This window comes from Lepeophtheirus salmonis, chromosome 2 (assembly GCF_016086655.4).
Source record: "Lepeophtheirus salmonis chromosome 2, UVic_Lsal_1.4, whole genome shotgun sequence".
NCBI classification, from domain to species: domain Eukaryota; kingdom Metazoa; phylum Arthropoda; class Copepoda; order Siphonostomatoida; family Caligidae; genus Lepeophtheirus; species Lepeophtheirus salmonis.
The window spans coordinates 314,824-327,776 of NC_052132.2; the positions used below are offsets into that span (position 1 = coordinate 314,824).

A 12,953-nucleotide genomic window follows, 5' to 3' on the forward strand; every position below is an offset into this window, starting at 1 on the left:
AAATCAATTTGACATTGGCTATGTATCACAGAAAGAGTAATACAGATTTTTGTTAAATGTATAATTAAAGAAAGAGAGACTATTTTATTTTTCGTTCCAAAGTGTAAGTTTCAAGTTTCCCCACAGTATATATACGGCATACGGCCATTGTTTCACGACGAACTTTGATCACCTGCAACAGCTGCGGATATGCAGGTTAGATGTGTTTGTTGTTTTGGTAGCTAGCCAGAAGTGTTTGACGTGATTTAAAAAAATGTGATAAATCAACGGGGTATTTATTACACAATCGTGGAAATGGCAGAATGTCCTTCTTGAGATCCGCGCCGGAAGGGACAATTTTGATATTGCAAACGTTTTCAATCTGGACATGTCCTTTGTCTGGAGAGTCAGAAAGGAACTGGAAGAGTCTGGAGGTAATTATGAATCAACAGAAATCTGTGATGATCACAAGATGAGGTCAGATCCCCCACGTACTTATTGGTGTGGTGTGCAGTCGAAAGACGGACCAAAATATCCTTATGCGACACAAAATCTGAAAAGATGTACAGGATCCAAAGGAATTCCTAATTCTGCCATAGAGATTGTCATCAAGACCTACTCCCATTTCCGAGGACAAGTTGAGGACGACGTTATTGACACCAAAAAGGATTATATTGAAAAATAATATTTTTTTTAGTAAGCTTTCATTTGGCTATGGTTTTTACTGAAATCAGATAATTAGTAATAGAAGTTACGCCTAATATATCTGGAAAAAAGTAGCTAACGACGCCATTGATTGTGAGTGATTATTTGAAGTTAAATATTTTGGCATTCTGTGATATGAAAACGACATTTTAGTGTATTTCATTCAAATGTCGTATATTCGAGGACCGATATTTAAAATTCAAAGTTAAGGTAAAGCTTTGATTCAGACTGAATTATCGTTACTTTATTAAAGTAATGAATACCACTATTCAGTCGTTATTAAATCCCCAAAATTAACAGTAGGGTTGTTGAGAGGACAATGATTTTATATTTGTGAACTGATACTTGAAATTCAAAATCGATTAAAAGATTTTGCTCAACTTGAATTAGTATAGTTTGTTAAAAAAATGAATAAATGACTACTTTTACTAAAATGCCCTTAAAATTCAGTTGTAATAAAATCCCTTAATTTATGATGTGGTTTTTAATAGAAAAGGCGAATGCATAATTGCAATTCAAGATTCATTAAAAATATTATTTACATAAATTTGCTAAAATTAAACCCAAAAATGAGAAAATGCTTTCCCTCATTTAAAATTCAATTGTGACTGCAATCCTGAACAGTCTATTATGCATATATTTATATATGAATGTATATTATTCAACCCCCTAGGGCTAAGTCGACTTCAGAGGTTGATATCCAGTCGTGATTTTCCATATTATACCCCTACTCCCTCCCAACTCAACATAAACAAGACGTTATTATGCTTTATGAATGTATTCCTCCTTATTTATACGAATTCACATTTGACAATTTCTTATTATATATTTATATTTTCCACAAATATACTTTTCTCTACGCTATGAATTATATCAAGCAACGGGTTCCTCTTCACAAAAACGCCGGTTAAATGAATCAAGCAAGGAAGAAAAAGCTCTCATAACAAAACATACAGTCATGCAATATATAAAACGTTCGACGAGGACGATATTAATGTGTTAGATCCCGCGCACGCTCTTACATCGTAGTAGAAAATGCCTCAAAATTTTCGCATTTTTTCCCTTCAGTTTTACTTTAACTGGCCGCGAAATTTCAGTGTGTTCATTTATTGTAGAGGGGTTCCTTGGTGTTTCTTTTTGAGTTTATATATTCCATAACAGTTATTTAAAAAGTGAAGTGTTTTCTTTTTGATAAATATTACAAGCATTTAACAACGACGTAGATGTCGAAATAACAAAAAATAAATTTCTAAATATCTGGTAAGATAAGTTTTTATATCCCATGGTAATTCTAATATAAATTTACAAATAAATTGTGTCCAATAATGAAAAAAAAAAAAAAACAATCTAAAAATGGTTAAAAACTAGTGGTTGTTTGAAAGAATGATGAGGAAATTATATAAAATGTTCAAAGTTAATTTGAAATAATGTATATAATTTTATTTAACTTATCAAATAAATTTACTCACTCCAGACAATATTAAATATTTATACATTCCAAAATGACAACTCGTTTTAAAACAGGTTTTTGACCACTTAGAAACGTGATTACGAATAAGAAAAAGTACATTTTAAGTATATTTAACCCATGATAAATATTCAAGAACCTTTTAATAAACTTTGAATTACATTTTAATCGACGCTTCTTCATAAAAAGAACTTGTAGCTTTTTTGTACCTTGTCTCAAAGAAGTTTGTGGCTATTGTGTTTGAATGGGTAGTCAAGTGTATTGTAATAAATGCAGATTGATTTACATAAGTTTGTACCATTATTATATGGCTTTAAACCATGATTTCTCAAGATTCGAATTTTTTGTATAAAAAAAAAGGAAGGGATTTTTTCGAGATAATGTAAAACTATTAGAGGTTGAAGCTCTTTCAAATATAATTCATGCCCTATAATGTCAAGGATATCTTCCAGTTCTGAATCGTATTCCAATTTCCTACCCTGTTTAAATTGATCTTTTTCCAATATAATTATTTTATATCAGAAGAAAATAAATTGTATTTTCAATTTTAAATCCACTTGATGAAGTCATAAAAAAAAACCTTTAACGACACCTCATGAAATTTTTATGAGTCCTGATGAAATGAGAATGAGGGTTGTTTCATGGAATACATTTTTTTATATAACACCCTGATATCCTAACGAACAAAATATATTTATATACATATAATTTACTCATAAATATTAACCGTATAATTTAGTGGCAGCCTGGCAGGAGAGCCAAGGAAGTTGTACCTCATTGTAACAAAATGAAGAAATGTTAGCATTCAAAGAAAAATAAATAAAACCATACTTTTTTTATTAACAAAACCCAAAAAACTTGAAAAAAAATGAAAAATGTAAAGAGATGGAAACTTTGTCAATCAATAGCTGCAAAACCAAGTGATCCATGAATATTCGAACCTTTTGAATTTTAAACTTCAACAAAATATAAATTATTAATTAATAATAGAGTTTGAACAAGATTAATACTATAAATAGATGTGTGTCTGAGCTCTCTTAATAATTCATGTAGCCACCCTAAGCAGCAATGATATCTTCGAGGCGATGGAAGGCCTGGCACCTGCTGTGGATGTAGTCCTCCGTCATGGCGTCCCAGCGTTAGCTAAAAGTAGCTTTAAGGGCTTTGGTATTTGTATAACATACATTGCAGGCCTTCTCCTCGACATGAGCCCAAAAGGTGTAGTCAAAGGGATTGACATCAGGGCAATAGGGGACCAAAAGGGTCAAAAAATAATTCAAAATAATAATTGAAAAGAGTATTGCAACTGAGTTACTTTCATTCTTGGTACTAAAAGTGGCCTTCCCCACCAAACAAGGCTCTATCCATCCATTTTTTTGATAGATCTCTGGACATTCTTGTATGACACCTTGATATATCTTGCGTGGGCCCTTATAGACTTGAAGGGATTGGTCTGGACTGTTTTATTTGTCTCCTCCGGTTTTAGTTTGGCCTTTTGACAGAGCCTTACTTCCTCTCTAACGTTTTGAACTTTCTGAAGGCGTAGTAGTTGTTGCTGGAGATGTCCAACTGCTTCGAATGTGCAAATGGAAATTTGTCGATCACGTTCAAGTGTCATTTTCTCGACTTGTATGTTAGCAAGAGAGCTCAGATTTTTTGTGTTTTCTAATTAAACTTTAATATATGGAACTATGAATTAATTTCAATCTCCACATCTTCATTAATTATTGAATTAGTAAGTGTTAAGATTTCAATTTAAGTCAGGCAAATGAATTTAAAATTTGGTTGCTCTGCATTTGAAAATATGATGATACTATGACAAACTCGAGTGCCCCCATATGTGATGCATTTTTTTTAATGGATGAAAAAATATTTATAATTAGGGCCAATGGTGAATTATGAGTTTTTTTCTTCAAGTCGGAAAACAAACAATGAGCCTATAATTCATTTACTTACGTGTAGGATTTATATCTACATAATTTAATAAAATACAATTTTATTTCCTAGAAAATATTAATTAATATGAATTTATGTGTTTATTTTTAAAATGTCTTTATTTTATAAAATAATTATAATTATGTAAACATATTTATAGCTGCTCATTTTAGATGCGTATGTATGTTTTTACGACCTAGACTTCCGTTGATACCCTGTTTGAATCATGTGTGAATATCCTTCCTACATGTTTAATTACTTTCACATAATTCGAAAACGTTTTTATAACGTTTGTATACGTCCCTCTGTACATTGTCTGCCTAGAGGCTTCAAAAGAATCGAATTATTGACATTACCAAAGCATTACCACATTGTAGAGTGTGCGAGGAAAAATACTGAACTTGGCTTTAAAACCAGCATGCCAAGCTTCTCTATGTCAGGTATTGTACTATGAGGAGGTATGAAAAGTATTTGGGGAAGCTTCTCATGTACAACAACTAACTTTAATAGCAACCAAGGCCAATCAGGTAAAGAGAGGCCATCGTTGGCTTGGTTTTTCAAAATAACCAAAACTATTTCCTCTGCCTCGAATGTGCTATTTGAGGTGTAACCGAGGAAAGAGGCTGTTCTGTCCCTCACAAATATTTGGATGACTTCAAGTCCTCTGTCCAGAGAAGCAGATGATTTTGAGTGATTTCATCATCTAGAAGTGCAGTGTTACCTTTAGCCTCAGGTTGGAGGCCATGGTAGCACCCAAAGGAAATCATTTCCACAAATAGAAAGATAAATCAATAAAGAAGTATGTGATAAACCCTCAAACCTTTTCATACCTGTAAAAGTTTACTCTATTTGTTCATAATCAAAAAGTCAACGATTTTACTCCACACACTATACATAGGTACTACATATGTGCAACTGAATGTCAAAAGATCAAACAATATTCTATAGAATGCAATAAACTATAAAGTTTCAACGTTATATGAATGGGGCTTTTTTTAGTTAGTTATTGCTATTATTTTACAGATCTTGTGGCATGAGCCTACATTGTATATATATATATGTATGCATGCAAATAGGTATGTACTGCATGAAGGACAAATGAGGGGTTTGTTGTAAAGGGTGCGTGACTGTTTTTTTTTCTTTCTTTCTTTCAAAAAGGGTTATAATTAACTATTTGTTAAATCCTTGTTTGATGTTTTTTTATCAAGTCTTGACATTTGATGGAACATCTACCTCATGGCTTTAGAGGGTGTGGGGATTTTCATCACTTCCCTATAGATGTACGTATCTACATAATGATATGTCGAGTGCCAACTGAGGTGTTAAACTATTATGGTCCTATAATATACTAGTGAAATCTCTATTGATCATATGGAATGATGGGGGAGGACGCTGTATGGGGATGCAATATTTTGATCATTGTTGTACATAGTGTTGTGTAAGTCCTATTTTAGGACTGAAGATCGCAGTCCCGTCCAGTTCAGTCCTGCATATATGTCCTAAAACTTATAAAATTTGGTACTTGATGACATCACTCAATTTTATTTTTATTTTTTTGATCGATATCAGAGTGGGATTTATGGTTATTCCGTGTTCCTATCATGTCTACTTACAGCTGATTTAATAAAACGAGGTGACAGCCTAACTGCTCTCCTTCCAAACATCCTTCTAACTGTCAGAGTTACCATTTCATTTTTTTGGTTTTTAGACATACTCAGAGTGTTTAGAATTTACAGCATTTGGGTTGGAAGATTTGTTGAAGTGAGTGAGAATCTCTATCTGGTTCCTCTGTTTCATTATAGAAACTACTTGTTATTGACAATAAGAAACCATACTCAATAAGTGATAGTAATGACATAAATGAATTGAACTCCAATGCCATGAGTGTTGAGTAAAAGAAGAAACCCTTGAAGTTGTCTTGAACTTTCTTTTCTTGAACTCACCACTATCTCAACATTTATTCCATATTTACTCATACATCAGGGGGATTCTTATTTCGAAAAATATATAATTGACCATAAATTTGGAGCAAATTGAGATTTGATTTTAGGCGGAGGTTCTACGCTCTACCGAGTGCCTATTCTAGTTAATTTCAAAATCATTTTAGTTTTGAAAAATCTATGACAAGCTCTCTTAAATTACGATAACAACTTTTATGTATATGTATATATGTTAGAAGTTATAGGAATTTCACAATAAGACTGATATAATCTGTGTAGGAAATATATCAAATTTAATTTCATAAGATGAAAATGAAAATTTATATATATTATGTGGTTGAATAAAATCAATTGTGACACACAAAAAATATATTATTTAATATTAATTATAGCAAATATAAGTGTTTCAGAGACCAAAACAAAAATATAATATGCCTTAAACTCTATCTTTATTGACTTATTGTTAAATTATGACTCATTATGACATATCAACTCGAACAAAATATGAGGATGCCATAGAATATAAAAGAAGGACTTTGTTTGTGTGAAATAACTAATTACTAACAGTAATAATTATTATACCTAGAATAGTTATTTTTTTATCTGCCAAACCTCTACTCAAAATTATTATTGAAATATCTTATCTTAAAGAATAAATATTTATAAGAGTTGATTCAGATAAAAATTAGCCCCATTTTTTTCCTGGTACAGTAATTCCTATAACGGAAGTTATGATTTTTACAAATCAGATCATGATTTTACGACTATATGGTACAAATTACTTTTTAAAAACGCTTCAAAAATATTTAACAATATCTAAAGATAGTGTAAATTTCAAAAAAACCAACAAACTAAAAATATTTAAGTTAAAAAAATATGGTAATGTCTAACTTTTTTTCGATAGCAAAAATTTAAAAATATTATCGCAAATTTTTTAGTTAACAAATTAATTTTTATTTTTGCCTTTGGTTTACGATATTCCACTATTCAAAAATTTACCAAAATACTAACTTTCTTTAGTTTTATGAACTCAAAACACAAAGGTGGATTGAATTACGGATCAAATATTTCATTTCTGAATAGGCCCATTCTCAATCATATCCCATTACCAAATTTTTCTATTAAAGGACATTTATATCAGGGTCAAACGAAGAAATCGGGCGCTTTATATTTCCGAATTTTTCCGCCATATATGGTAAAGAAATTGCACAATACTTTTTTGTCTCCAAAAATACGTATAAATGTTTCACTTATTAGTCAAACCAGTCCCATAGAGTCAACAATAGAAGATTTCAAGCCTATTTCCTTTTCAAAGACAAAACACAGGTTCCCCTGTAATGATGTAACGCAGAAACAATCTGAATATTAACAAGGATAAGGTCTCAAACAGTACAAGACTCGGTGGAAGAAAGGTTATAGAGTTGAAGAAGGCCCTGGTGGCGACAAAGGATCCCTGGGGTGATGTCAAACCACCGCTCATATTCGAAAAAAGGCTTGAGGGTTTACCTGGAGGTGATAGAGTCTGTGGTGGTCCTCTGGATCAAGGAGATCGCCAAAGACCATCCATGGTTCTGGTAACAGGACTTTTCTCTCCAACATATCTCCAAAACGACTCATGATTGGCTCCAGGAGCATTACTACGACTGGGTGGCCAAGAAAACTTGGCTTTCTAACTCCTCCAACATGAATTCCTTGGAATTATAATTTTGTCTGTACTTACTTTGAAACAAGGGTGCATATAGATCTTCAACCCACCAAGAAGTCACTGATCGACTCTATTGTTCTGGAATGCAATAATTTAGATAGATATTTCGAGTTTCAATGACGTGCGCATGGTTCAGGACCCGAATCAGAGAATATATTGAGTGAGAAATGTTTTTAATGATAATATCTGCAGCTCAGTCTATTTTTTTTTAAATGGCCATTTAATGTTACTTTAAGGTAGATAGATCAAAAGGTTTGTTACCGTTGTTATGCACAGTATACATGTATTTAGTATAAATGAATTGGGTTGAAAGGTTAAGTGCTATTTGAGATTTCATTGAATCTATACCGGGTGGTCCATTGAAATTTGAACAGCTACAAATTCAATTATTAATGTCAATCAAGTGATATAAATTAATTATTTATACTCTAATATTTTAAAGGATACACAATTCGTCACATAAAAAAAATTGAGATCTATTTTTTACGTACAAGTCAAGAAAATGACACTTGAAAGTAATTGACGAATTTACATTCCTGCACTTCTTGACAATGGCTATCACCAGGACCACCGTCTACGCTGTCAGCAAGTTCGAAAACTTGGAGAGGAAGTAGGGGCTATTAAAAAGATCAAACTGGACTCAGAGGAGTTATAGAAAACAGCTTAACCAATCCTCTTAAGTCCATCTGGGACCATACAAGACATTTTGAGTTTTCACACAATACTGAGCTATCAAAAAAGTGCGTGGAAATACCCTTTTGATGGTGGAGAGGTCACTTTTGATTTCACTCTGTTGGCCCCTTACAGCCCTGGTGCCAACCCTCCTCCAAGTACGATTTTTGGGCTCACGTCAAAAAGAAGACTTAGAGTGTTCTTCATCCAAGGACCTGGAAGCCATCAATACCGCTAAGGGTTGTTACATTAACAAATAAAAATCTCAGACCCACATCCTTATATGGTATTAATTTTGTTGGAATTCTACTGTGAATTATTAAATTTTACTTGGTTGATGTTCAAAATTCAAAGTGTTTATAAGATATATATCCTCTAGACCTTAGAATAAGATCATAGTGCCGTAACTACCGTTTTGTATTGAAGTGGGGTGTGATTTGAGAGTGACTAACCATTAATAGTGTATATAAATTTTAGTTTGTAAAAAAAAACAACTTGTGACCCACGTCTCCTAATGATCAAAGTCCTCATTTCTGGGTTGAATATTTTGTACAAAATAAACAAAAAACAACTGTATTTTTTTCAATATATTAGAACATCAAATTCCGCAGTACATATGTAAATTTCTTTTTTCACTTAAACTATTAATTCTGTTTCATTATGTTATAGAGGACATTTCTGTGATGTCTTGAACGATAAGACAAACTACTTTCTGGAGAAAATTACATTTATACATATTAAAATTGGATTGCAGATAATCTTGAGCCAAAGAAGACTCACTTACATATATACATCGTAAATATTCACAAATAAGTAAAAAAAAAAAAGATTCTTTAGATTAGAGTCAGCAGTATTTGATAGGTCTGTTTTTGAGTATCACATAAATATATTTCATGTATGTTTGTATACGACATGGATGAGGGTACTTGTCGTCAGTCTAAGAGTCCCTAGAATAATACGAAAACAAAAATATCAATCAAAATTAGTACGCTCTACGCATCAATCAAACTTATTCCAGAGGACAGTGATGTGCCATATAGTGGAACAGACTCTCGTATCTTAAGTAGGGTTTTTCTCGTGAGATCCTGTTTCCCCCGGTTTTTTTTGTCTTTTAAGCCAATGGGAAAATCCGGGAAAATATTTTTTTCATGGGAAAATCCAGCTTTCAATTATTTCATACTATACGTTCCATTTAAATATAAACAAGTAATTTTACCCGGTGTTGTCCAGGACCTTAAGGAATTAAATTAATTCTGAACTCTTCTGCTCCATATAATGTTGGTACTTTTATTTAATATCTTTAAGGGGTAACTCCCCCCTCCCCAGAAGATACACCCGCCTTTAGTTGAGGACAACCCCATGTTACTAATAAAGGGGTTATTGTCTCTTAGCCTATTGCTGAGGGATCAGTGCAACCTACGTTTATCCCGGTAGGACTTAACTTTTGTCTTGATGAAGATTACATTTTCAAGATGAAAGGATGTAGCTAGAATAGTTATTAGAATTTAAAAGTCTTTATTTTTTTTGTCTTATTTTTTTCCTTTAATGACCGATTTTTTGTCTTATAGGAAGTAGCCTTTTGTTTAGTGGAACTACAGTGGACTGGAATCTATCACAGCACTACTTACCATTAACTTCAGTCAAATCGTTTCTTAGAAAATTTCCAATGGAAATTATTGTTATTGCATCATCTGAAAAAAAAAAAAAAAACATTCGATAACAGTGTACCCTCGTTATATAAACCAAATATAATTAATTATTCTTTTTAAATGAGTAATTGATTATTTTGCAATGTATTAAATTATGAATATAATTTATTATGGTAATCAATATTTTTTGTCATTTGTAATAGCAAAATATATTTAGCTCATTATAGAAGATATTTGAAAAAACCAAATTAATATATTCTACAAATTTCAACACAATTCATTAAAATCATTAATATTCTTCAGTAGTACACCTATTATATAATTAAAGATTTTTGGCCTTTGAATACTTGGATAGGTAGAAAGTAAGGACTTAATGAGATAATGTAAAAAATAATAACACAAAATATGAAGTAGTTATGAAGATATTAACAAATCGGCACTAACCTTTTTTGGATTTTTTTAGGGTGAGCCAAATTCTTCAACTTTGTTCAAAGCCCTTCTGGGTATTATGCATGGTTCAAATAAATACATTTGTGCATTTTCATTGACCTTTATTAATATTTACCTTGAGTGTTAAGCGGACCAAACTTTTGAAAGAACTAGAAGAACAGTTTTGGTTTTTGAATGTATCTAATAATTTTTTTACTATAAATATATCGATTTAAGATCCATCCCCTCAAATAGTGCATTTATGAAGTATAAAGGAGGGACATAACATCATATATAGATTGCAAATTTCGCAAAGCCAATGAAAGGCATAAATATTGACATTTTTTGATAATAAATAGTAATTTTTCGAAATATTTTCTAATCATTGCCCAACGTGTGCCGTTGTTTAACAACGAAAATTGAGTACCTGCAACAGCTGTGCATATGTAGGCTAGGACTTTGTCTATTATTTTGCCGGCTAGCTAGAAGTTAAAAAATTGCATTGACCACTAAGTATTTGTTGCACAATCGTGGAAAAGGCAGATTGTCCTTATTGCAATCCACGCCAGATAGGTAATTGTCTAGATTGCAAACGACGTAGCTCAATGGACAACGCCCTTGGGACAAATTATTCTCTAGAACTCAATGTGCCTAGGTTCGCGCCCATGTCATTCTTAGAGAAGGAAATATACATTATGAATGTGAACTAATGAGAAGATTTCTAAATCAGATGGAGTAAAAGTAATACTGTAATGTTTATTTATACTTAATCAATGCAACTCCAACGGACCAATTAATGGAACATTAAAAAAGTAAAACTTTTGAAGCCTGGAAAAATCCTTTGTTTGGAGAGTCAAGAAGGAAATAGAAGAGTCTGGTGATGATTATGAATCAATAGATGAGGTGAAACTGGGGAATGATTTTTTTTTCTTCTTTGATGCCATCATTTGGCCTCCACCTCTTTGTTCTTTGTGTAGTGAGCAGTTGGGCGACACACAAACAGACCCTTCTGCGACATAATCCAGGAACTGGGAGGAATTTCGTAATGTACCAAAGGACCTGCTTCTGAGGTGGAATTGAGGCTGTTATTCACGCCTAAGTTACTATATTGAATAATGCTATTTCTTTATTTATTCAATTTTAATTGGCATTGGTTTTATTAAAATTGTGGCTGTTGTTAAAAAGAGGTTGCATCCTGTATCTTTGAACATGTTTTACTATTTCAAAATCAAACAATTTGTTTTTGATAGTTATTTGTCATTTTTCCAAAATTTCATTCTCTATGTTTGTGCCCAAAATAAATAAATTGAAATAAAATTGATCAAATACGGTTATAAGGGTTGTGCCTTATCTCTCGAAATGTAGGAATATGTAAGCCACCAGCCTCATCCACCCTAATCCACAAATGTATTGTTATTGCCTTCTACATTTGGAGTTATGTACGTTTAAAAACCACAAATATGGGTTTTTATGGTTTGATGCACCATAAGCTGGTTTCCCCTTATTTATTTTTTAATTTATTGATTGCAAAATTAAAATATGTACATATCTATTCAAGGAGAATGAATGAGCCACTTGGTTCATGGAGTGTCAATTTCCAAAGCAATGGCATTGCTATGGATCCTAATTAAATGCTAATTTATGGGCGTCAGTGGCACGAATTTCACAGGTTAGGCCATGCGTTAATTTTAATACACCTTCGTATATTTGCAAAAGTATATTTAAATAATAATAATTTATCTCTGTCATCACTTTCTTAGAAAATGAATTTCATATTTTTTTACTATTTTAATGTTTACGAGAAATATTTCTTATTCTTGTTTTTTTTTTTTAAACATAATTTAGTGCTAGAACCATAGGGACTCAAGGGACATTGCCCCCCCCCCCCACACGCACACCCCACACTTTTAAGGATTGTTAAAATAATAGAAATACAAAAATCTGTCTAGTCTAAATAATTATTAATTTCAAAAGTTTATTTATTTTGTTATTATTTGTTTTTGAATAAAAAAAATTTCAAAAAAGTTGTTGTCTCAATTTGGTAGTTTTTAACAAACAAAAACATTTTGTCTAATAGCCCAACATCCACCCTTTTTCTCAGAAATCCTGTATGCACCCCTGATGACGTTGTTATTAAATAACATAGCACAGACCTGTTTCATAAAAATGAAAAAAATCAGAACCGCAATTTATTATATCTGTTTATGACTGATGACGATATAGGCTTATTTCGAATGTAGGGCGTAGGATAGTCAAAATCAAAGTTGGGCTCTCTTGGTGAAAATGTTTTCTTTTTATTTCCGTAAGATATTTTATGAAGGTTATATTATATGTAATTTTTAGAAGGATTTAAGGCCCTTAACCCCCCCCCCCTGTCAAACACCCTATCTAATTAAATGACCTTTAAATATATATTAGTATATGAATAAATAACGCCATCTTTGTGTAGGAAATTATCTATTTCAGAACAA

At 32.0% G+C, this 12,953-nt stretch overlaps 1 protein-coding gene across 2 annotated transcripts in view; it reads left to right on the forward strand.

Moving 5' to 3' along the window:
• The first annotated feature begins 1,750 nt into the window (after positions 1-1,750).
• Positions 1,751-12,953, forward strand: part of LOC121132261 (monocarboxylate transporter 12) — a 181,752-nt gene continuing 170,549 nt past the window's right edge. For both annotated transcript variants that reach the window (XR_005869290.2, XM_040727626.2), the window contains exon 1: positions 1,751-1,944. The gene's annotated coding sequence lies outside the window, so the exon portion shown is untranslated. The remainder of the gene's footprint in view (positions 1,945-12,953) is intronic.